Genomic DNA, 24,492 nt, shown 5'->3' with positions numbered 1-24,492 from the left:
GTTTGTAGTCACTGCAGCTGCATCTCTTTGGTATGTTATTATGACAGTTTAATTGTTTTTCGCATATGTTTAATGATTGATTCATTTGCGGAATAGCCTTAAATGTGCAAATCACCTTTGGGGTAACAGGGAGTATGCAGGGGAACCTTTACAGGGGCTGCAGATAATAAAGAGGGGGGAGATGTTGGGTATTGGGCAGGTGGTGCCTGCATGCACCAGCAGTGGAGTCATGGAGGTCATGGGTATCTGATAGGGGTGGTCACCTGTACCACTATATAGGGTTTGTGGCGCGGCATTAAACTGGTACTTTCGGCGTTACACACTGTGTGTTCTGGTTAGCATTTGGGCTGCTGTGCTAACAGATGTGTCTGGGGTTATCTTGTTTTAAAATGGAAGGGCTTGTAAGGAGCAGAGGGATGTGAGGTATTTCTAGTCCGCTTCATGCTCCCGATTCCAGAACCCTTCCAATTGTGAGGAAACAGAAGTGCTGAGCTGTGTGCGTGTTCCATGGTGCAGAGTCCAGTGACAGTTGGTGCCCGGCGTCTGTGCAGGGCAGCACCGAGGTTGTTAGAAGCATAGGAATCTGCCAGAGAGGAATCTGATGTGAAGGTACTAAAGGTAAAAGGCAGCATTTCTATCAGTACTGGAGGAGGGTAGGAAACTTTGTCCTTAAGTGCTGTTTTTGTTCCCTTTGTCATGCAGTCAATCCAGCAACTAACTTGAGAACCCGACTTCTCCTCTCTTTAGTTTAGATTTGGGGAAATTCCCTGGGAAAAAAAAAAAAAAAAAAAAAAAAAAAAAAAAAAAAAAATTCCTCGAAAATTCACTAGTGTCTGTGTGAGTAAAAGGTTCCAACTTTTATTGACTATCGGAAATGCTTAGCTCAGAAATGTGCAGCACTTTAATGAAAGAGTTCTGAATCACTTGAATTTGATCTTCTGTCTGGCCTGGTTGCAGGTTTTACTGCATTAGGTACCTTAAAAAAAAAAGCAACAAATCAAATCTAAAATACCAAAATATTTGATTTTTACATCAGAAAAGAAAAAAAAAAAATGAACCAACCCAAACCCTTGTTGTGGCTGAGCAGAACGTGCTGCAGCTCCATGCAGTGCTGAGTTACAGTATACAGGCACATGTGTGTGGATTTGTGTATTGATACGCACTGGCATGCTTTTGCTGTACAGGTAATAAAGACGGAGGATGGTTTTTGTGGATTCTGCAAAGGTGAAGAATCCTTGAAGACCAGAAATTCCAACTTACAGAATTTGACATAGGCAAAGTGAGGAGGAAAATTCTTCCTAACCTGTTATAATTAATTAATTCACGGATTCAGTGTTGGTTCGGCCTACAGGAGAAGTGAACTGCAAAGCTTTGAAGATCACTGTATTTACTGAGGTTGTCCAGGTGGTTGAGCTTGAAGACCTGCAGCGGTCAGACAAATGTGTTGGGGTTACTCACTGCTGTCACTCGTGGTGTTGAAGGAGGGGCTCCATTGGAGGGCTTGCAGCCGTGCAGCCCAGGGACTCCGTGCTGAGTCAGGGTGATGTTACTAGAGTTTGACCAGTGTTGAGGAGGGCAATGTTTTGAAACAACTGCTCCTGAGAGACTGATTGAATGAAGAGAACAAAGCTGGGAAGACGGGTGGGCATTCCTCATTCTTTTCTGCTTTTTGGTGTTTTGCTTAGGGTTCCTTTTCAAAAGAAGATTTCACTGATCAAGACTGTAGAAGACTTTCAGTCCAAGGAAGCACGAGCCAGCTCTTTGAGAAGCACAGGAAGAGCTGCACAGAGATCCTCGAGACCAGAACTGCTTCTGTGCGCTCGTCCAGCATGTCGATTAAAGGAAATGATTGCTATTTCTACTTCTATTCCACTTGTAAAAAGGTCTGCTTGGGTTTTTTCCTTCATTTTTTCTTTCTTTCAGTTCTGAAGTTAAGAGGAATGGGTAGAATAAGTAGAAGTATCACTGGTCTTCAGCAAACTTCATAACTAATTGCATTGTACAATAGAGCAACTCGCTAAAAATGAGCTCAAAGCATGGCCAGTTCTCAGGCTGTACTATTTCATTTTCCTCTCTTGGTTTCCATTGGGTTACAGGGAGACAACTGTCCCTTCAGGCACTGTGAAGCCGCTTTGGGCAATGAAACCATCTGCACGCTGTGGAAGGAGGGCCGCTGCTTCAGGAATGTCTGCAGGTTCAGGCACATGGAGATCAGTGTGAGTGTTGGCTCCTCAGAGTTTATCACCAAACCCACTTCTCATTTCTTTAGGTGGGCTGAATGTGCTTTTGCAGATTAGGTTCATTTGCTTTGAAATGATGATGGTTCCTACGGTTAAGAATAGGGGAGGAAGCAGAGGGAAGAGAGCTCAATGGCATTGGTATATCATAGCAGAATATTCTTGTAGTTGATACCAACAGTGTTCTATCAACAGATACTAAAGAACCACATCATTCAGACAAGCATTCTGCAAGGTGTGTTAGTTTAACCCCTTCTAAACTGGTGTCCTCACCCACAGAATGCTAGGAAAGCTCAGTGAGCCTGGTGCTCCCAGCCTGCGCACGCTTCAGAGTGGTGTTTGAGTGCTGCTTTGTGGCAGTCTGCTCACTGGCACCATCTGGAGCTCAGTCTCCCTTTGCAGATCTTAGGTCCACGTTATCATCAGCTCTTCTTCCTTTCTGTCTTCAGAAAAACGCAGCATGATTTCCTGCTACTGGGAGAACCAGCCAGGAGGCTGCCAGAAATCCAACTGTGCCTTCCATCACACCAAGGGACGTTACCTCAATGGGGTTTTCTTTCCACCAAGCCAAAGTGAGTTTGTCTTTTTTAGGTACGAAAGATTAACTCTATTACTCACAGGTGGGTATAGTGTCATAAAGAATGCCAGGTAACGTTCACTTGTGAGCTGATAGATAGGTTCAGAGCTGAACTTTGTGTGCTTCTGATACCTCAGTTTTATCTTGCATGCTCAGCTTCTCTCTGCTCCTGTGGCCTTTGCCTTGCAGGTTGTTCTCCTGCATTTAAGCTTTTTCTGGGTGTCAGGGAGATGAATGTTGTGTAGGGGGGGATTTCTTTGTTCACAGAGAAGCCATTTGGATGGGCAAGTGGAGACAGCATTTATCTGTGTGGGTTTTCAGCCTTGCCTGCCATCTTTGTGCAGTGGATAATCTGATTGAATTCCTACCGCATAACTGAAGAGACTGATTTTTTCTTTGCTTGTACAGACCAGCTTTCTAAGGAGGGAGAAGAAACAAAAACACCTGTCCAGCAAACAGCTGAAGAAAACCATCTTGGATTGCAGATAATTTCCACTACAAAATCTGATGCTGATACAAAACAAGGTATTCCAGGATTAATCAGAAGCACTTGCCAATTAACTCCAAAGCAATTCATTGTACAAACACAACAGAACATAGGGTTGCTGAATGGAATCAGCTATTTCCATGATCTTGTTCCTACCTTGTAACTTCATGTGCCTTTCAGATTAGGAAGGTAAACTCCTTTGTTTACATCATTAGAGCAAGACGAGGCCACAGCATGGAGTTTAAGTGCCTGTATGTGCATCTTTTCAACCACTGGTGAAAGCCACATTTGCTGATAGAGGAATCTAATGTCATATGGATGGGATAAACTAAGGGATAAAGCCTACTTTTAATATCCAGAAGGATGAAAGGAGGGCAGCAGACAGACATCAGGTCCATGGTGCTCTTAGCTGTGGGGAGAGCTGACAGGGTTTGTTCTGCATGCTTCTGAGCAGGAGGCAGTTTGCAGAGCTGTGGTCTTCAGCGTGTGCCTCTGTCCCTCAGTCTCATTTACTGCTCTGTGTTCCCAGATGACAGTTTGAATGCTGGAATAAAAACACTTGGATCAGAAGGACCTTCAGGAGCTCCTGCTCATCGGCTCAAATCTCAGATTGTTCGTGTGCCTAAGAAGGAGAATGTGCGGACACTGGTCAGCACTGTGATGCTGCCTGCAAAGCAGGGTAATGATGAGTACCTTTGCTTCCATTTGGTGGCTCCTAAGTGGAATGGATAAATTACAATTGGGACTTACCCTGAGTGCATTACAGTTGCAATATTATTTTGTGTCAGGGCTGTCAAAGTGGTGTCTTTTGGTTGTATTTGTTTTGGGTGGGAAATGGGCTCACAAGACAGTAATTCTGTTGGTTTCTGTCAAATAAGCACTTTGTTTTTCTTTGTTTTAGGGGAGGTGCCTGTGAGTCAACCGAATACTGCTGATAAACCTGGAAAACGGAAATCCTCTGTAGGTAAGGGCTGCTTGTGAGCTGCTGTTTGGCTGCCTCCAATGGCAGGGAGGGCACTGCTGAAGCAGGAGGGAGGAAAGTGTGTCGTGGGTCTGTGATGACTCCAAGTGGCACACAAGTGTAGCAGCTGAAAGGTGAATTTGAGAACATACACTTGGAGAAACCAAAGTTTGTGGTTGACTTGTAAAAATCTTTCTCCAAAGGAATTATCTTAGGAATGTTGTTGTTTTCTCTCTGTAGCTGATGTCAGTGGCCTTCCGCTGAAGCGCAGCCTGGTAGAAAGGCTGGAGAAGAAGATCGAGGTTGACAGAGCACCAAGGAGAGGTAAATGGTCATCGGTGTTTGCTGCACAGATTCTCTAGGCTTTCTGCTTATTCTTTCTCAGGAGCGTTGTTGTTGGGAACACGTATATTCTGTAATATTATGACAAATCTGGAAACTTGAGCTCTCGTTGGAATTTCTTGTAATCCTTATGCTTCTCCTTTCTTGATGATGACAGAGAAGGGTGCCAAGCCAGCAGGGGAGATCTGGAAGAAGAGACGACTGGAAGAAGAGAAGCAAAAAGGAGAAGAGGTTCTTACTGCGAAGAGATCTAAGGATAAGCGCAAGAAGAAGAGAATTTTCCCTCCACCTGAGCCTGGTAACGTGAAACTGGAAGAGCCACCGCGTAAAATCAAGCGATTGGAAGAAATGCATATTAAAAGCTTAGAAGAAATCAAGCAGGAGAAAGCTCTGCGGATGCAGCAGATCGCAAAGCCAGCAGGTAACGAGGTGTTTCACTGTCTGCTCTGCTGAAGTGCTTCCCCTGTCAAGCAAATGGAGTTTGCTTAGAATTGCCTGGGCTGTTTCTTACCAAATGCAAAGGCAGGAAGTGCCAGGATGTCCATCCATGTGTTTTTCCATTGAATCCGTGGTGTCTGCCTGCTTCATTCTGGAGAATTCATTCGCTGTGAGGTTTTGTAATTCAGTTTCTCCTGTACTTTCTTTCTGCCATGTTTTTGGTGTGGCATGTTCTGTGTGTTGACACCAAGGTTATCTTCATCTTTGGCGTGTTGCTTGTTTTAATATGTAAATGTGTTTGTAAAGCATGGATTGAGTTTTTAACATGGGGGCCAACCTCTGTCAGAAAGGTCAGGGGGGTGAGTTATTCATTGGGCAGGTGAGAGAGGCTTCGTGAAGAGACAGCATGTGAAGGAGGGAAGAGCTTGGATACTGTATGGACTGCGAGATGTCGCCTCTCTCGTGTTCTTTGTTATTGAATGTGAGGAAATAAGCACATGGAGGAAACGCTGGCACTCAGGTTTCTTTCTATGCTTGCAGTTGACCAAGTGATTTTCTTTTTCCTTGTTTTAAAGCACCTGGAAGAGAAGAGGAAAAGACTGTGGAATGGAGCAGGGCTGCTCCCAAAGCTGTCTCTGCACCCGCAGAGGTGAGTCCCTTCTGTAGATGGACACAGTGACACAATTTCTTCACATGTTCTTGTGTCTCACTGCTCACCATGTGCCACCATCATGAGTGCATTCCTACCTTCCTGCCTTTGGTGAAGAGCTGCAGCCATGTTTCACAATCCTGATACTTTCAATGGCTTTCCCAGACAGCTTTGCACTCCTCAAACTCAGAATTGATCTGATTGTATCTGGCAGTGAGGCAGTAACCCTGCTGGCACCAGGTACAACTTGTGAGGTTAAGGTGGGAGCACTGGATACAAAAAGGTCACGATGGCTTCGTGTTCAATAAAATCAGACTGTGGGTGGATGTTGTGTAGGGGAACAGGAATGACTTTCTGTTGCTCAAATAGAATGTGGTGTGTAAGAGCTCTAGCACTGTACTGATTTAAACGAGCACTGAAGAAGAGGAGCCTCCAGCTAAAAAAGCAGCTTTGGTAAGGAGGGGAAGAAGTGTCAGTGCTGTCCTGGTCAGGCTGATACTGAGATACAACTGCTGCAGAAAGTGTGGAGAACTGAAATGTTCTGCAGGTTTCCTTTCAAAGCAGTCACTGTGTGCAGGATGCTGGATGAATGGCAGTGTGCGCACAATGCTCTGCAGCCCTGTGATTCCTTTGTGGTGTGAACGAATTTGTCCATTAATGCTGCATTGTTAAAAAGACCTGAGGTGCTCTGCAGCCTTCACGTGGTTGTTAACATCCTTCAGGAGCCCCTTAGCCCCCGTGTTGGGTTCAGGATCAGCAGTGCTGAAGGAGAAGCACTGCAGAGGAAGGATCTCCTGAGCAATCTTTGTCTTTCTTTGACTTTGTCTTCCTTTCTTTGACTTTGTCTTCCTTCTTCCCAGACTGCTGCTCCAGCCCTGCCGGAGGTCAGCCTGCTCACCAAGGCTGTAGAAGATGACACTGAAAAGTTCATCTCGGAAATCTCAGGAGGGGAAATGGAAGCAGAAATTGACTTGGACCTGGAGAAGGATGAGGATGATTTCCTTCGTGAACTTTCTGAGATGACTGACTGTTGAACTGCGTAGTAGTTATTATAGTATGTTAAAAAAAAAAAACAAAAAACACAAACAAACAAACAAAAAACCAAAAAAACAACAAAACAACAACAACAAAAAAAAACCCTTTAATTTAATAAAAACCTTTTCTTTTTGGTTGGATACCCCAGGGTGATACTTTACTAAAGGAGGCTTCACAATAATGAGTCTTAAAGCACAGCTGAACTGGTAAAAGATTGGCAGACTGCATTCCATTGTCCTGAGTTTTCCTGCTGGTCAGAGTTGAGGCCCTGTGCATCCATTCCCTGATCCTGGTTGGCTCCTTTCAGCAGCAAGAGGATAAAGCAGTTCTGTGACAGCCCAGAAGGACGTCCATCTGTGTGCTGCAGTGCCTGGCAATTGATCTCCTGATTCAGTGACGCTCTGAAGGCTTCAACCTCAAGCTCCTTCCTTCCTCCTCCCTTGGCCATGCTCAGCGTTGGGTGCAGCTGGAAGCTTCTTCGGTGCTCCCATTTCTCGGGCAGTCCCCATGTCTAGCCTGGAGTTCTGCCAGCTCCTGAGTATTTTTGGTGTATGCTTTTGTTTATGACTTGAATCCTTTAAGGCAACTTAATGACAATGTGGGGGTGGGAGGGAGCAGAATTATTCTTTTGTTTTGGACCAAATGTGCCACCAAGGCGGGGGGTGCTCCCTGCCTTCCAGTTATCAGCAGTGATGCAGTAGCAGTGTGAGAAGCGGGAGCTGCACGCCACTGCTGCGTTATTCCCTCCTTTCCCTTTTTCTGGATTTCCAGTGCTGTTTGCTGGCAGAGCGCGATGCTGTGCTGATGATTTCTGGAAGCCAACACGTGTGCGCTTTGCTTGTCACAGTTCAGAGTGCAGCCATCCCAGCCCTGCTGTGGGCACAGTGCAGCCCTGGCCCTGCTGGAGGACGTCGTGGTGACTCTGTGCTTCAGCAGGGTATTGAGTGGTTTTCTGCTGCCTCTGGGTGGGACTGTGCCCATGTCGTGTCTGCCACTGTTACTGTAAATATTTTATGTTTTCCTTTTGTATTTGCCTTCTATTTAATATATTGTATGAATGCAGACAGGCTCCTCTGTTTATGCTGGCGGCTCTCAGCTGTGTTTTTAAATAAACCTGGCACAGGACAGCAGTGCTGTACGTCTGCCTGCAGCTCTTGGAGGGAGCAGGAGGGGAGCCAGGAGTGCTGCTCCAGCAACATCCTGGTGCTGCTGCCACCAGGGTTACTGCTGTGCTGCTGTTATGAGCTCCATGGAAGAGATGAGCTCCAGCACTGCCTCCTCACACTTATTTGGTTCTGAAGCCTTCAGTTGCTATTGGCCGTGGCACATTCCATGCAGTGTGAATCTCTCTAACAGACATAACTGTATCAGTGGAATTGTGGGGGCTGGGAGGGAGGACACAGTGCTGCTGAGAGCAGGGCCAGGCAGCCCAGCATGCTCAGCACCACAGCCAGGTGAGGCTGGCAGTTCAGTTACAGGTGTGTGTGCAGCTGGTCACCACTCAGCCTCCCCCATTGCAGCTCCCCGTGTCCCACAGTTCCCCCATCCCCGTTCACCCGCTGTCCCATTGTCACCCTGCCACACCACTGCTGTGTGCACTAAACCTTTATTGCCCCCCGAAGAGGTCCTCATTGTACACCACCTGCGCCCGCTTGTCGCGGTGTGAGCCCTTGGCACTGTTCTTTACGGCTGTTGGGGCACAGGATGGGGGCAGGGACTCAGCACTGCTGGCACCCCCACACCGTCCCTGTGCCCCCCCAGTGCCCCCCAGCTCACCCAGGGATCCCCAGAGCCTGGTCAGCTGATTCCATCTTCTTGTAGGTGACAAAGGCACAGCTGTGGGGGGGTGAGGTCAGCACAGCTTCCACCCCATTCAGCACCACCCCACAACAGATGCACCCATACATCACTGACTCACCTACAGCTTTGCCCACGCCCCCTGCCCCTCTGCCCATCCTGCTCTCGCCTCCCCCGCTCCTCAGGCTCCGGCTCCTGCTCCCAGTCCAAGCGGCTGTCGCGCTCTCCCCTCTCAGGGGGGTCCCCACGTCCCCCGCCAGCTTCAGGGTCCCGCAGGTGCTTGCTGGTGCAGACGAAGCTGGTTTGAAAAAATTGCGGGGGCGGAGGGGGGGTGAGCAAAATAAACACAGAGTGAGGGCACAAATATGGGGGAGAGAACAAAATAAAGGGATAGGAACCACAAATAATGAGGTGGGGGCAATAAAGAACTGGGGGGTGGGGGGGGATGGCACTCACTTCTCATCGGGGTACCATCCCGTTCTCTGCCATCCACGATGTTGTGGGAAGCTGTGGAGGAACTGCTCAAATGTATTCTCTCTAAGACAGGGGAGCAGGTATCTCCTAAATGCATATCCGAGCTGGTAAAATGGGCTCATATGAATGGATACCTTCAGGAGGTGGCACTGATGTTCACTGTAGCCGAATGTCGAGAAATAGTCGACCATATGTAGGACTTTGTTATCTCCAAAAATAAGGAATACAAAATAAATACACTGAAGAATATGCAATCCGAGCGGCAGTTCGCTGCTGCTGTGGTACAAGCTCTATCCGGACCTAGTGCTCAGTCAAGGTCAGAGCTTGACTCCCTGTTACCAGGAGGTTCGTACTCTGTTTGCTCATCAGCCTCACAAGTCAGGGCTGCCACAGAAGCCCCGAATAATCCCCCGTCCTCGACCTCTTCAACGTCTCTGGCAGATCCGGTTTTGGCTGGTGAGGAAGGTGCGGTGGGGGGGGGCTGAGGGGTGTGCAGAGCAGCAAGAAGCTCCTGAGAGTGAAAGCGACTCGGATAATGGTGGGAATGAGAAAGCGTTGGAGGAACATAATAAAACATTAACTGAGGAGCTGCAGGACTTAGAACTGCGTACGAAGGAGGCATCAGTCTCTTTGAGCGTTTCACCGATGTCTTTACAGCCCCTGTCTATGCGATTCCCCCCACATGTAGCGATCCTCCACCTTTGCGTTGGTCTGGAGTCATTAGAGACATGATATTGGAGGGACCGTGTCAAGCTGTGTTTCAGCTCGCTTGCCCGCTGATAGACGATCAGCAGGGAGCTGCTCGGTGGGAAGTGCATCATTGGAAATTGTTACAGCAGGCTGGTAAGACTGTGACTGACTATGGGAAACGATCTGAAGCTTCTAAGCAAATCATTCAATGGATTTTCACTGAGGATACTCATATGACACTAGACACTTCTAATCTTGTGCGGTTGTTACTAACACCACCAGAATACGTTGTTGGTCTCATCTCAAGGCAGAAAATAGCATCCAGCCTTTATAATAACCGTGTTTGTGTGTTTCTTTCCTAGTGGAATTGCTTTGTAACTTGCAGTGTTATAAATAATATTAGTAATGGTTTGACATAGTGTGTGATTTTCAGTGTTACCAATGCAGTCTCAAGAATTAGAATTTTAGGCATTATCCATAGATCAAATGTGTGTTAAAGAAAGGATTTGATGTAATCAGTGCTGTAATCTATGGGAATAGCTCTTTTAGTATGTTAGTACTGCTCACTCATGATGTTATTAGCCTATTAATTAGCTTTTCTTAATTTGCAAAGACAAAACCTGGAAAGGAATCCCAGGCAAAGGGATGACCCTGTATTGTAGAATGGATACGTCTCTTACACCCAACTAATTGGGATTTTAAAAATATGACCATGCATCACTTGAGACAAAAGTGCATACTAATAGAACTAAATTTGATAGTTTATTCTGTTTTCCAGGCAGCTGTTCCACTTGGGCTCTGTATCACGCACTGGCCATGCGGATATGGTGTACAACTGGAAGAAATCCTTCAGACCCTGAATGCAGGAGAGAGTCTGTGATGGGTGAGAGAGGAAAGGTGCACTTTGAAGCAGGGAAGGCCCTGCTGGCACCGCCTGTCGCAACCACCACCAACACGGTTTGCTGTTTCTCAAGGGTCAATAAGTAATAATGCCCCTAGTGATACTCCAGCACATTTGTCCTCTAAAACTGGTTCTATCTGACATGCAACTTCATAAAGTTCAATTATCAATTATTAGCTCAAAGGCATGGTTATGAGCATCCTAAAAGCATTTGTTGCACAATAGTTAGTGGCCATTAAAAATCAATATATCAGAGTATATGAAAGTTGAAGACTTTTCCTAACTAGTGACATGTGAACACAATGGGACCCTCATGGATTTATTTCCAGGTTGCAGAAACTTAGGTTGCAGAGCAAACGAGTTTGTTCTTTTTAGTAGGTTTAACAGTAATGTTGTTATTCTGTGTTTGACTTGTCTCTTTTTTCACATCTAGAGAATTGTCAATCGAGGCCTTGATTGAGTTATAATGGTTATGTTATTAATATAAGTAGTGTTGTTATTCTATAGGCAGTAGATTGCTAATTAATAAAAAAGAGGGGGTCGCCGCGCTCCGACCCTGCAGAGCTCCACTCCATGCGGTACTTGGAAATAGGGATGACGGAATCCGGCCCCGAGCAGCCCTGGTTCTTTGAAGTGGGGTACGTGGATGGCGAAATCTTCGTGCACTACAACAGCTCTGGTCGGAGCTACGTGCCCTGCACCGAGTGGATGAAGGCACCTGGAGCTGTGGATCCCGAGTACTGGGACAGGAACACCCAGAGAGCACTGAGCAATGTATCAATATCATTGCCTTCGACAAAGACACGATGATGTTTACTGCAGCGGTTCCAGAGGCAGTTCCTACCAAGAGAGTGTGGGAGGAACCTGGTTATGCTGAGAGACGGAAACATTACCTGGAGCAAACCTGTGTGCAGTGGCTGCAGAGACATGTAGAGAACGGGAAGGCAGAGCTGGGGAGGACAGGTGAGGGGGGGCCTGTGGTGTGAGACTGCAGGTGGGGCGGGGGCTCAGTGTGGGGAGCTCAGCCCGGCCCTCACTGCCGCCCACCTTCAGAGCAACCCGAGGTGTGAGTGTGGGGGAAGAAGGCCGACGGGATCCTGACCTTGTCCTGCCACGCTCACGGCTTCTACCCACAGCCTATCGCCGTCAGTTGGATGAAGGACAGCATGGTGCTGGGCCAGGACACCCACTCGGGGGGCATCGTGCCCAACAGCTACGGCACCTACCACACCTTGGTCACCATCGACGCGGTGCCTGGGGACGGGGACAAGTACCAGTGCTGTGTGGAGCACGCCAGCCTGCCCCAACCCAGCCTCTACTCATAGGGTGAGTGAGGGGATGTGGGGCTGGGGGGCTCTGGGCTGCCCCTTCCCCTGCTGACAGCTCTGTATTCCCCCAGAGCGGTCACAGTCCAGCGTGGTGCCCAACGTGGTGGGGGTGGTTGTCGCCGTTGTGGCCATTGCCATCATGGCTGGCGTTGGATTCATCATCTACAGACGCCATGCAGGTAAAAGTGGAGGGGTGTAGGAGGACAGTGGGGGCTGTGGGGGGATTTGAGGCTCCCTCAGGAGCCCTCAGCCTGGCTGTGATGTGAACCTGTGCTGATGCATCTCTCTGTCTGCAGGGAAGAAGGAGAAAGGCTACAACACGGCGCCCAGTGAGTGATGAGGGCAGCGCTGTCCCCCACCTCTGCCCAGTGCCAGGGCAGCATTGAGGTCCCCGATTTCTCCCAGGGTTCCCCTTCCTGGTGCTCAAAGCTGCTCCATGCCCCACAGCATGAACAGGGCTGGGGCTCATGGCTGTGAGAGTCCTTCCTTGTTTTCTGGCTCCAAGCTTGCTTCCTGAGGTGTTTCTTGTGAGAAGACTCTCAATGATTTATTGAAGTGGCAAGTAATGGGTGCTACTGTGTGACAATCAATATCAATTTTTGGGTATTTGAATATTTGAAAGCACCTTCCTTCAGAGCTGTTTGCCTCCAGAAGAGTGCTCAGGACTGTTTATGAGTGGAAGATCTGGCCCGGGACTAAATAGCTCCAGCTTGGTGTGGGAAAACTGGGTAATGAAGCCATCATGCCCTGTGAAAAACAGGATGCGGATGGGTATCCCTGCTCCCTCTTATCTGCTGGCAAGGCTCAGAAGATGGGAACAAAGGAATTTCTGCTAAGATCCCAGAGCCAGAAGCTTCCATTCCAAGGAGTGCTGACTCAACTACTTTGGATTCGAGCTGTCACTCCAAAGACTTGACCACTTTGGACATATAAATAAGTTGGTGCTACCATTGGAAATTGTCATCGTGGTCACCATTAACAGAACAACGCCTGACGACCCTCCACGACTGAAGACCAATGACTGAACTACAAACCTCGATGGATCCATGGTGGTGAATATCTCCCTCTTGCTTCCTACAGAGACTCCTTGCTTCTATTTCATATTTTTACTGCATTCCCTTCCCCATCACCCTACACCATAATAGCGTCCGTCCTCCCCTTCCCCATCTCCCTGATAAAGTCTTGTAATAAACTGGTCGGACCAATGTTTGAACCGTTGTTTCTTAATCCCGCACCAGGTATACGTATATCAAAGAACCTTGCCTCCCTCCTACAAACTGGGCTGAGACAATGGCTCTTCTTACCTTACAGGCCAGGAAGGTGGAACCAGCAACTCGAGCACAGCTGCGGTGTGGGGCTGGGGGTTGGAAGGGGTCCCTGTGCTCCTTGTGCTCCTTGTGGTGCTGCACCAGGGCTGGGCTGGGACTCTGCAGGGAGCTGAGGGTTGGGATGTGAACGTGGCCCTATGGGACACCATCTCTTCTTCTTCACACAGGAAGTAACCAAACCGTCTGAGTGCTGTGCTTCAGCCTGCAAGGGGCCAACTGGCCACACGAGCATTTGGGGTCGGTGATGAACACAGCCCCATCCCCTCTACCTCTCACATCTCCCTCTGCTTCCTATGCTGTTATGCCTTTCCTGTGCTGCTTCTTGTGAAATAAAGTGTTGGGCTGTTCTGTGCTCAGCCTGCCTGCATTCTGCTCTGTGCCATGCTTGGCTTTGGGGTGGATGAGGGGACTTCTCCTCATCCCTCCTCCCCCCACCCCACACTCTTTGCCCATTGCTCCATTTCACACTGCTGCTCTCCTCCTCCCCTTTGCACTCCCTGTGCTATCTGCACCGCTTTGGCATGAAGACATGACTGGAAAGTTCATCCAGTATTGGGCTGAGCTGTGCTTCCCCCCCCATAACCCACAGTGCTGCCACAGCCACATTCTGAGGGCAGACACCCAGCTTCCATAACCAACCATGCACTGAGGCTGAGCTGCCCACACCCCCCATCCCAACCTGCTCCTCTACAAAACATCTCCACTTTATTCCATACCAATCCCAGAGCATCCCACTCTTCCCATCCTGCAGCGGGGAGCGGAGACAGCCACAGCTCCCCATGTTCCATCGCATCCAACTCCAGCTGCCCTGTGGTCCTCAGTGCTGCAGCAGCCGGCTGTAGGATCCACTGTGGGTCCTCAGTTCGGTGGGTGTCCCCATCTCAGCCATGGTGTCATGCTCCAGCACCACAACATGGTCTGCCTTCTCCAGCATCTGGGGTTGATGGCGGATGAGCAGCATTGACTGGTCCCCCCTGCTGGGCATTGGGTAGGTTTGTGGCGTGGCATTAAACTGGAACATTCGGTGTTACACACTGTGTGTGAGTCCCGTCTGATCCCATGTGCGGAGGCACGGTACTTTCACACAGCAGCCTTGATTTGTCGCCGGATCGGGAGGCGACAGCCTTCATGTCAGAAATGTGGACAAATGCTTCTGTTGTCTGAACCGTCTCTTGGCCCTCAGCACAATGATGCGCTGCCTTTCCAACCCTTCACAGCACTGCTAGGTGCCAAGTGCTGTGCTTTAAGTCTGTTGTACGATGAGTGGCAGCAGAGACTTTCCAAGGGAAATGCTTCATGCTGTAGATAAACAACAACAACAAATACAGCTGGGTTAATGTGGTCGTCTTCCTGTGGCATATTAGTTGAAGCAAAAAAGAGAATCCCCATCCCTTCTGGCTGGTGCTCTTGGCCACCCCCAGGATGGGCTGAAATGCTCTTCCAGGTCCTTTCCTTTCAGCCTTTGCTGCAGAGGGTCCCCACAGATTCCATTCCAAGATCTCCCAAAGCCTCCCTGTTTCCTACAGCTGTAGGAACTGATCCTAAAACAGCTGGGCTCTGTTTCCAGCCTGTGGGACCCCAGGCGTTCCTCACACCATCTTCTGCAAAGCCAGAGCTGCCCACAGTCCCCCACAGCCACTCTTTCCACTGCATACATCAGGGTGCGGATGCAGCGCGCTGAGTCCCGGATGTCCCAAACTTTGATGTACGACATGGTGAACACCAACCCCGTGTGGCTGCAGTATTTGATGGAAACAACATTATTTGGGTGGTTGCTGAGAGCAGACCACCCATCAGCACCAGAGGTGCTCCTAAAGGGCAAAGAGAAGGTTGTCCTTGCACTTGGACAAACTCAGGAGCACATTCACCCCGAGGCTGAGCTCTGCACAGCAGTGACTTGGCTTCTGGGGCAGAGAACTCTGCTCACACAGGACCCAGCACTGCAGAGATACAGCCAAGAGTGGGGAACGCCTGCACGTATTTCCCTGGAAGATGCTTGCAAGAAAAACACACTGACAGTGCCCAGTGTTGCTCACCCCAGCATTACAGTCCTGCTGGAGAGCCAGGGATGCGACAGGACATGCTGACAAGAGATGGCACAGAGTGTGTGATGAGGACCTCAATCTGCTAATTAAGCGGATGATGCGGAGAGGTCTGGCTGACGGAGCTTCTCACTGTGTGAGTCGGTCAGCATTAGAGAAAGACAGCATGGAGTTCTGTGAGCTTTTGCAGGGGACAAAGAGGCGCAGAAGCTGCTACCCACCCTTGGTGCTCTTAGTTAACTGAATTGGCCAAGGAGGAGCGGGAGTTATGGCTAACCTGTTTCCTGCAGGGGTGAACCCCAGAGGTTTGAGACCAAATGAGGTTTGCCAGATGAATGTCACAGACTTCCCAGAGTTTGGGTGTTTCCGTCACTTGCATGTCACAACTGACACATGCAGTGGTTTTCTCTGGGCTGTGGCACAATCTGGACAGACCGCCATGCATTACATAAAAGCGTTGTGCATGGCCATCGCTGTCATGGGTGCACCTCATGAGTTAAAGACTGACAATGACCCAGCATATAGAAATGCATGTTTTGGATGCTGGTGCACAGCTTGGGGCATTAAGCATACCTTCGGTATTCCTGGCAGCAGCACCTGTCAGGCTATTATGGAGTGTGCACATCAGACCTTGAAGGGGCGTCTTTGTGTGCTTAAAGAGGGGCGAGGGCTGGAGGGGCCTGAGCTGTGCCCACACGCTCTCCTCCTGCGTAAGAGAATCGGATGGGAGACCATCAGCTGACCGAATGGTCACCAATAGGTCAGGTCCTGATCAGACCTGATGGAGGGCCATGGCTCCCAGACCCTATGCCACTCCTTGTCAAGGGCAGGAAACACGTCTGTGTCGGGACCCCAAGTGGGCCCTGCTGGCTGCCGGCACGTTGGGTTAAGCCGGCACCAAATGACGAGCCATCCTGAGCACCGTGAGGATCTGAACATCTCAGCACCGGTTTTGGTCAACGTCTCCTTGGTTAATGTCTCCAGTGCAGCCAGTGATTTGACGTCAGCACTGGGCAGCGGGTGCTGGTAACGGCACATGAGACAGCGTTGCTCCCAATGTGCCTGAAGGTCCGAACCGGGAATCCAGCCTTCATGCCGGACTGATAGTTCGTGAGCGGGGGAGACCTTGTTCCTGGATAATCCCCCAGTGGTGGATATTCAGAACGATTCTGCACAGCCAATATGTTTTTGTCTTCTTATTTGGTTATGGAGTGTGACATTATAATGCACACTGGACAGAACTGGATTGCCACGAAGATTCTGTACAATAGTGTTACATTGAACTTGGAGAAGTTGTAACTCCATTGTGTACTGTGCTGTTATCTTGAACTTGAATGCACTGTTCTCTACAAGTTGACTAAGTGTTGCCATACAGCATTTCACAATTTTTAGGCAGATTGCTGTTGTGTGCTTTCAGGTTTGTAGTCACTGCAGCTGCATCTCTTTGGTATGTTATTATGACAGTTTCATTGTTTTTCGCATATGTTTAATGATTGATTCATTTGCGGAATAGCCTTAAATGTGCAAATCACCTTTGGGGTAACAGGGAGTATGCAGGGGAACCTTTACAGGGGCTGCAGATAATAAAGAGGGGGGAGATGTTGGGTATTGGGCAGGTGGTGCCTGCGTGCACCAGCAGTGGAGTCATGGAAGTCACGGGTATCTGATAGGGGCGGTCACCTGCACCATTAAATAGGGTTTGTGGCACGGCATTAAACTGGTACTTTCAGTGTTACACACTGTGTGTTCTGGTTAGCATTTGGGCTGCTGTGCTAACAGATGTGTCTGGGCTTATCTTGTTTTAAAATGGAAGGGCTCGTAAGGAGCAGAGGGATGTGAGGTATTTCTAGTCCGCTTCATGCTCCCGATTCCAGAACCCTTCCAATTGTGAGGAAACAGAAGTGCTGAGCTGTGTGCGTGTTCCACGGTGCAGAGTCCAGTGACAGTTGGTGCCCGGTGTCTGTGCTGAGCAGCATTGAGGTCTTTAGGAACGTAGGAATCTGCCAATCCATTGTGAAGGTACTAAAGGTAAAAAGGCAGCATTTCTATCAGTATTGGAGGAGGGAAAGGAACTTTGTCCTTAAGTGCTGTTTTTGTTCCCTTTGTCATGCAGTCAATCCAGCAACTAACTTGAGAACCCGACTTCTCCTCTCTTTAGTTTAGATTTGGGGAAATTCCCTGAAAAAAAAAAAAAAAAAAAAAAAAAATTTCCTCGAAAATTCACTAGTGTCTGTGTGAGTAAAAGGTTCCAACCTTTATTGACTATCGGAAATGCTTAGCTCAGAAATGTGCAGCACTTTAATGAAAGAGTTCTGAATCACTTGAATTTGATCTTCTGTCTGGCCTGGTTGCAGGTTTTACTGCATTTGGTACCTTAAAAAATACAACAACAAAACAAATCTAAAATATCAAAATATTTGATTTTTACATCAGAAAAGAAAAAAAAAAATGAACCAACCCAAACCCTTGTTGTGGCTGAGCAGATCGTGCTGCAGCTCCATGCAGTGCTGAGTTACAGTATACAGGCACATGTGTGTGGATCTGTGTATTGATACGCACTGTCATGCTTTTGCTGTACAGGTAATAAAGACGGAGGATGGTTTTTGTGGATTCTTCAAAGGTGAAAAATCCTTGAAGACCAGAAATTCCAACTTACAGAATTTGACATAGGCAAAGTGAGGAGGAAAATTCTTCCTAACCTGTTATAATTAATTAATTCACGGATTCAGTGTTGGTTCGGCCTACAGGAGAAGTGAACTGCAAAGCTTTGAAGATCACTGTATTTGCTGAGGTTGTCCAGGTGGTTGAGCTTGAAGACCTGCAGCGGTCAGACAAATGTGTTGGGGTTACTCACTGCTGTCACTTGTGGTGTTGAAGGAGAGGCTCCATTGGAGGGCTTGCAGCCGTGCAGCCCAGGGACTCCGTGCTGAGTCAGGGTGATGTTACTAGAGTTTGACCAGTGTTGAGGAGGGCAATGTTTTGAAACAACTGCTCCTGAGAGACTGATTGAATGAAGAGAACAAAGCTGGGAAGACGGGTGGGCATTCCTCATTCTTTTCTGCTTTTTGGTGTTTTGCTTAGGGTTCCTTTTCAAAAGAAGATTTCACTGATCAAGACTGTAGAAGACTTTCAGTCCAAGGAAGCACGAACCAGCTCTTTGAGAAGCACAGGAAGAGCTGCACAGAGATCCTCGAGACCAGAACTGCTTCTGTGCGCTCGTCCAGCATGTCGATTAAAGGAAATGATTGCTATTTCTACTTCTATTCCACTTGTAAAAAGGTCTGCTTGGGTTTTTTCCTTCATTTTTTCTTTCTTTCAGTTCTGAAGTTAAGAGGAATGGGTAGAATAAGTAGAAGTATTACTGGTCTTCAGCAAACTTCATAACTAATTGCATTGTACAATAGAGCAACTCGCTAAAAATAAGCTCAAAGCATGGCCAGTTCTCAGGCTGTACTATTTCATTTTCCTCTCTTGGTTTCCATTGGGTTACAGGGAGACAACTGTCCCTTCAGGCACTGTGAAGCCGCTTTGGGCAATGAAACCATCTGCACGCTGTGGAAGGAGGGCCGCTGCTTCAGGAATGTCTGCAGGTTCAGGCACATGGAGATCACTGTGAGTGTTGGCTCCTCAGAGTTTATCACCAAACCCACTTCTCATTTCTTTAGGTGGGCTGAATGTGCTTTTGCAGATTAGGTTCATTTGCTTTGAAATGATGATGGTTCCTACGGTTAAGAATAGGGGAGGAAGCAGAGGGAAGAGAGCTCAATGGCATTGGTATATCATAGCAGAATATTCTTGTAGTTGATACCAACAGTGTTCTATCAACAGATACTAAAGAACCACATCAATCAGACAAGCATTCTGCAAGGTGTGTTAGTTTAACCCCTTTAACCCTAAACTGGTGTCCTCACCCACAGAATGCTAGGAAAGCTCAGTGAGCCTGGTGCTCCCAGCCTGCGCACTCTTCAGAGTGGTGTTTGAGTGCTGCTTTGTGGCAGTCTGCTCACTGGCACCATCTGGAGCTCAGTCTCCCTTTGCAGATCTTAGGTCCATGTTACCATCAGCTCTTCTTCCTTTCTGTCTTCAGAAAAAACGCAGCATGATTTCCTGCTACTGGGAGAACCAGCCAGGAGGCTGCCAGAAATCCAACTGTGCCTTCCATCACACCAAGGGACGTTACCTCAATGGGGTTTTCTTTCCACCAAGCCAAAGTGAGTTTGTCTTTTTTAGGTACAAAAGATTAACTCTATTACTCACAGGTGGGTATAGTGTCATAAAGAATGCCAGGTAACGTTCACTTGTGAGCTGATAGGTTCAGAGCTGAACTTTGTGCGCTTCTGATACCTCAGTTTTATCTTCCATGCTCAGCTTCTCTCTGCTCCTGTGGCCTTTGCCTTGCAGGTTGTTCTCCTGCATTTAAGCTTTTTCTGGGTGTCAGGGAGATGAATGTTGTGTAGGGGGGGATTTCTTTGTTCACAGAGAAGCCATTTGGATGGGCAAGTGGAGACTCAGCATTTATCTGTGTGGGTTTTCAGCCTTGCCTGCCATCTTTGTGCAGTGGATAATCTGATTGAATTCCTACCGCATAACTGAAGAGACTGATTTTTTCTTTGCTTGTACAGACCAGCTTTCTAAGGAGGGAGAAGAAACAAAAACACCTGTCCAGCAACCAGCTGAAGAAAACCATCTTGGATTGCAGATAATTTCCACTACAAAATCTGATGCTGATACAAAACAAGGTATTCCAGGATTAATCAGAAGCACTTGCCAATTAACTCCAAAGTAATTCATTGTACAAACACAACAGAACATAGGGTTGCTGAATGGAATCAGCTATTTCCATGATCTTGTTACCTACCTTGTAACTTCATGTGCCTTTCAGATTAGGAAGGTAAACTCCTTTGTTTACATCATTAGAGCAAGACGAGGCCACAGCATGGAGTTTAAGTGCCTGTATGTGCATCTTTTCAACCAGTGGTGAAAGCCACATTTGCTGATAGAGGAATCTAATGTCATATGGATGGGATAAACTAAGGGATAAAGCCTACTTTTAATATCCAGAAGGATGAAAGGAGGGCAGCAGACAGACATCAGGTCCATGGTGCTCTTAGCTGTGGGGAGAGCTGACAGGGTTTCTTCTGCATGCTTCTGAGCAGGAGGCAGTTTGCAGAGCTGTGGTCCTCAGCGTGTGCCTCTGTCCCTCGGTCTCATTTACTGCTCTGTGTTCCCAGATGACAGTTTGAATGCTGGAATAAAAACACTTGGATCAGAAGGACCTTCAGGAGCTCCTGCTCATCGGCTCAAATCTCAGATTGTTCGTGTGCCTAAGAAGGAGAATGTGCGGACACTGGTCAGCACTGTGACGCTGCCTGCAAAGTAGGGTAATGATGAGTACCTTTGCTTCCATTTGGTGGCTCCTAAGTGGAATGGAGAAATTACAATTGGGACTTACCCTGAGTGCATTACAGTTGCAATATTATTTTGTGTCAGGGCTGTCAAAGTGTTGTCTTTTGATTGTTTTTGTTTTGGGTGGGAAATGGGCTCACAAGACAGTAATTCTGTTAGTTTCTGTCAAATAAGCACTTTGTTTTTCTTTGTTTTAGGGGAGGTGCCTGTGAGTCAACTGAATACTGCTGATAAACCTGGAAAACGGAAATCCTCTGTAGGTAAGGGCTGCTTGTGAGCTGCTGTTTGGCTGCCTCCACGTAAATGGGAGGGCACTGCTGAAGCAGGAGGGAGGAAAGTGTGTCGTGGGTCTGTGATGACTCCAAGTGGCACACAAGTGTAGCAGCTGAAAGGTGAATTTGAGAACATACACTTGGAGAAACCAAAGTTTGTGGTTGACTTGTAAAAATCTTTCTCCAAAGGAATTATCTTAGGAATGTTGCTGTTTTCTCTCTGTAGCTGATGTCAGTGGCCTTCCGCTGAAGCGCAGCCTAGCAGAAAGGCTGGGGAAGAAGATCGAGGTTGACAGAGCACCAAGGAGAGGTAAATGGTCATCGGTGTTTGCTGCACAGATTCTCTAGGCTTTCTGCTTATTCTTTCTCAGGAGCGTTGTTGTTGGGAACACGTATATTCTGTAATATTATGACAAATCTGGAAACTTGAGCTCTCGTTGGAATTTCTTGTAATCCTTATGCTTCTCCTTTCTTGATGATGACAGAGAAGGGTGCCAAGCCAGCAGGGGAGATCTGGAAGAAGAGACGACTGGAAGAAGAGAAGCAAAAAGTAGAAGAGGTTCTTACTGAGAAGAGATCTAAGGATAAGCGCAAGAAGAAGAGAATTTTCCCTCCACCTGAGCCTGGTAACGTGAAACTGGAAGAGCCACCGCGTAAAATCAAGCGATTGGAAGAAATGCATATTAAAAGCTTAGAAGAAATCAAGCAGGAGAAAGCCCTGCGGATGCAGCAGATCGCAAAGCCAGCAGGTAACGAGGTGTTTCACTGTCTGCTCTGCTGAAGTGCTTCCCCTGTCAAGCAAATGGAGTTTGCTTAGAATTGCCTGGGCTGTTTCTTACCAAATGCAAAGGCAGGAAGTGCCAGGATGTCCATCCATGTGTTTTTCCATTGAATCCGTGGTGTCTGCCTGCTTCATTCTGGAGAATTCATTCGCTGTGAGGTTTTGTAATTCAGTTTCTCCTGTACTTTCTTTCTGCCATGTTTTTGGTGTGGCATGTTCTGTGTGTTGACACCAAGGTTATCTTCATCTTTGGCGTGTTGCTTGTTTTAATATGTAAATGTGTTTGTAAAGCATGGATTGAGTTTTTAACATGGGGGCCAACCTCTGTCAGAAAGGTCAGGGGGGTGAGTTATTCATTGGGGAGGTGAGAGAGGCTTTGTGAAGAGACAGCATGTGAAGGAGGGAAGAGCTTGGATACTGTATGGACTGCGAGATGTCGCCTCTCTCGTGTTCTTTGTTATTGAATGTGAGGAAATAAGCACATGGAGGAAACACTGGCACTCAGGTTTCTTTCTATGCTTGCTGTTGACCAAGTGATTTTCTTTTTCCTTGTTTTAAAGCACCTGGAAGAGAAGAGGAAAAGACTGTGGAATGGAGCAGGGCTGCTCCCAAAGCTGTCTCTGCACCCGCAGAGGTGAGTCCCTTCTGTAGATGGACACAGTGACACAATTTCTTCACATGTTCTCATGTCTCACTGCTCACCATGTGCCACCATCATGAGTGCATTCCTACCTTCCTGCCTTTGGTGAAGAGCTGCAGCCATGTTTCACAATCCTGGTACTTTCAATGGCTTTCCCAGACAGCTTTGCACTCCTCAAACTCAGAATTGATCTGATTGTATCTGGCAGTGAGGCAGTAACCCTGCTGGCACCAGGTACAACTTGTGAGGTTAAGGTGGGAGCACTGGATACAAAAAGGTCACGATGGCTTCGTGTTCAATGAAATCAGACTGTGGGTGGATGTTGTGTAGGGGAACAGGAATGACTTTCTGTTGCTCAAATAGAATGTGGTGTGTAACAGCTCTAGCACTGTACTGATTTAAACGAGCACTGAAGAAGAGGAGCCTCCAGCTAAAAAAGCAGCTTTGGTAAGGAGGGGAAGAAGTGTCAGTGCTGTCCTGGTCAGGCTGATACTGAGATACAACTGCTGCAGAAAGTGTGGAGAACTGAAATGTTCTGCAGGTTTCCTTTCAAAGCAGTCGCTTTGTGCAGGATGCTGGATGAATGGCAGTGTGCGCACAATGCTCTGCAGCCCTGTGATTCCTTTGTGGTGTGAAGGAATTTGTCCATTAATGCTGCATTGTTAAAAAGACCTGAGGTGCTCTGCAGCCTTCACGTGGTTGTTAACATCCTTCAGGAGCCCCTTAGCCCCCGTGTTGGGTTCAGGATCAGCAGTGCTGAAGGAGAAGCACTGCAGAGGAAGGATCTCCTGAGCAATCTTTGTCTTTCTTTGACTTTGTCTTCATTTCTTTGACTTTGTCTTCCTTCTTCCCAGACTGCTGCTCCAGCCCTGCCGGAGGTCAGCCTGCTCACCAAGGCTGTAGAAGATGACACTGAAAAGTTCATCTCGGAAATCTCAGGAGGGGAAATGGAAGCAGAAATTGACTTGGACCTGGAGAAGGATGAGGATGATTTCCTTCGTGAACTTTCTGAGATGACTGACTGTTGAACTGCGTAGTAGTTATTATAGTATGTTAAAAAAACAAAAAACAAAAAACACAAACAAACAAACAAAAAACCAAAAAAAACAACAAAACAACAACAACAACAAAAAAACCTTTAATTTAATAAAAACCTTTTCTTTTTGGTTGGATACCCCAGGGTGATACTTTACTAAAGGAGGCTTCACAATAATGAGTCTTAAAGCACAGCTGAACTGGTAAAAGATTGGCAGACTGCATTCCATTGTCCTGAGTTTTCCTGCTGGTCAGAGTTGAGGCCCTGTGCATCCATTCCCTGATCCTGGTTGGCTCCTTTCAGCAGCAAGAGGACAAAGCAGTTCTGTGACAGCCCAGAAGGACGTCCATCTGTGTGCTGCAGTGCCTGGCAATTGATCTCCTGATTCAGTGACGCTCTGAAGGCTTCAACCTCAAGCTCCTTCCTTCCTCCTCCCTTGGCCATGCTCAGCGTTGGGTGCAGCTGGAAGCTTCTTCGGTGCTCCCATTTCTCGGGCAGTCCCCATGTCTAGCCTGGAGTTCTGCCAGCTCTTGATTTTTTTTGGTGTATGCTTTTGTTTATGACTTGAATCCTTTAAGGCAACTTAATGACAATGTGGGGGTGGGAGGGAGCAGAATTATTCTTTTGTTTTGGACCAAATGTGCCACCAAGGCGGGGGGTGCTCCCTGCCTTCCAGTTATCAGCAGTGATGCAGCAGCAGTGTGAGAAGCGGGAGCAGCACGCCACTGCTGCGTTATTCCCTCCTTTCCCTTTTGCTGGATTTCCAGTGCTGTTTTCTGGCAGAGCGCGATGCTGTGCTGATGATTTCTGGAAGCCAACACGTGTGCGCTTCGCTTGTCTCAGTTCAGAGTGCAGCCATCCCAGCCCTGCTGTGGGCACAGTGCAGCCCTGGCCCTGCTGGAGGATGCCGTGGTGACTCTGTGCTTCAGCAGGGTATTGAGTGGTTTTCTGCTGCCTCTGGGTGGGACTGTGCCCATGTCGTGTCTGCCACTGTTACTGTAAATATTTTATCTTTTCCTTTTGTATTTGCCTTCTATTTAAGATATTGTATGAACGTAGTCAGGCTCCTCT

The 24,492-nt window shown here is 47.7% G+C and overlaps 1 pseudogene; it reads left to right on the top strand.

Annotated features, from left to right (window-relative positions):
- The first annotated feature begins 8,619 nt into the window (after positions 1-8,619).
- LOC107321530 (class I histocompatibility antigen, F10 alpha chain-like) lies at positions 8,620-14,208 on the top strand (annotated as a pseudogene).
- The last annotated feature ends 10,284 nt before the right edge of the window (positions 14,209-24,492 follow it).

Source organism: Coturnix japonica, chromosome 25 (assembly GCF_054131305.1).
Source record: "Coturnix japonica strain WE chromosome 25, WE-NBRP24, whole genome shotgun sequence".
Classification (NCBI taxonomy): Eukaryota; Metazoa; Chordata; class Aves; order Galliformes; family Phasianidae; genus Coturnix; species Coturnix japonica.
Note: the sequence above shows the minus strand (reverse complement) of the source record. Positions and strands in the feature narration are given on the sequence as shown.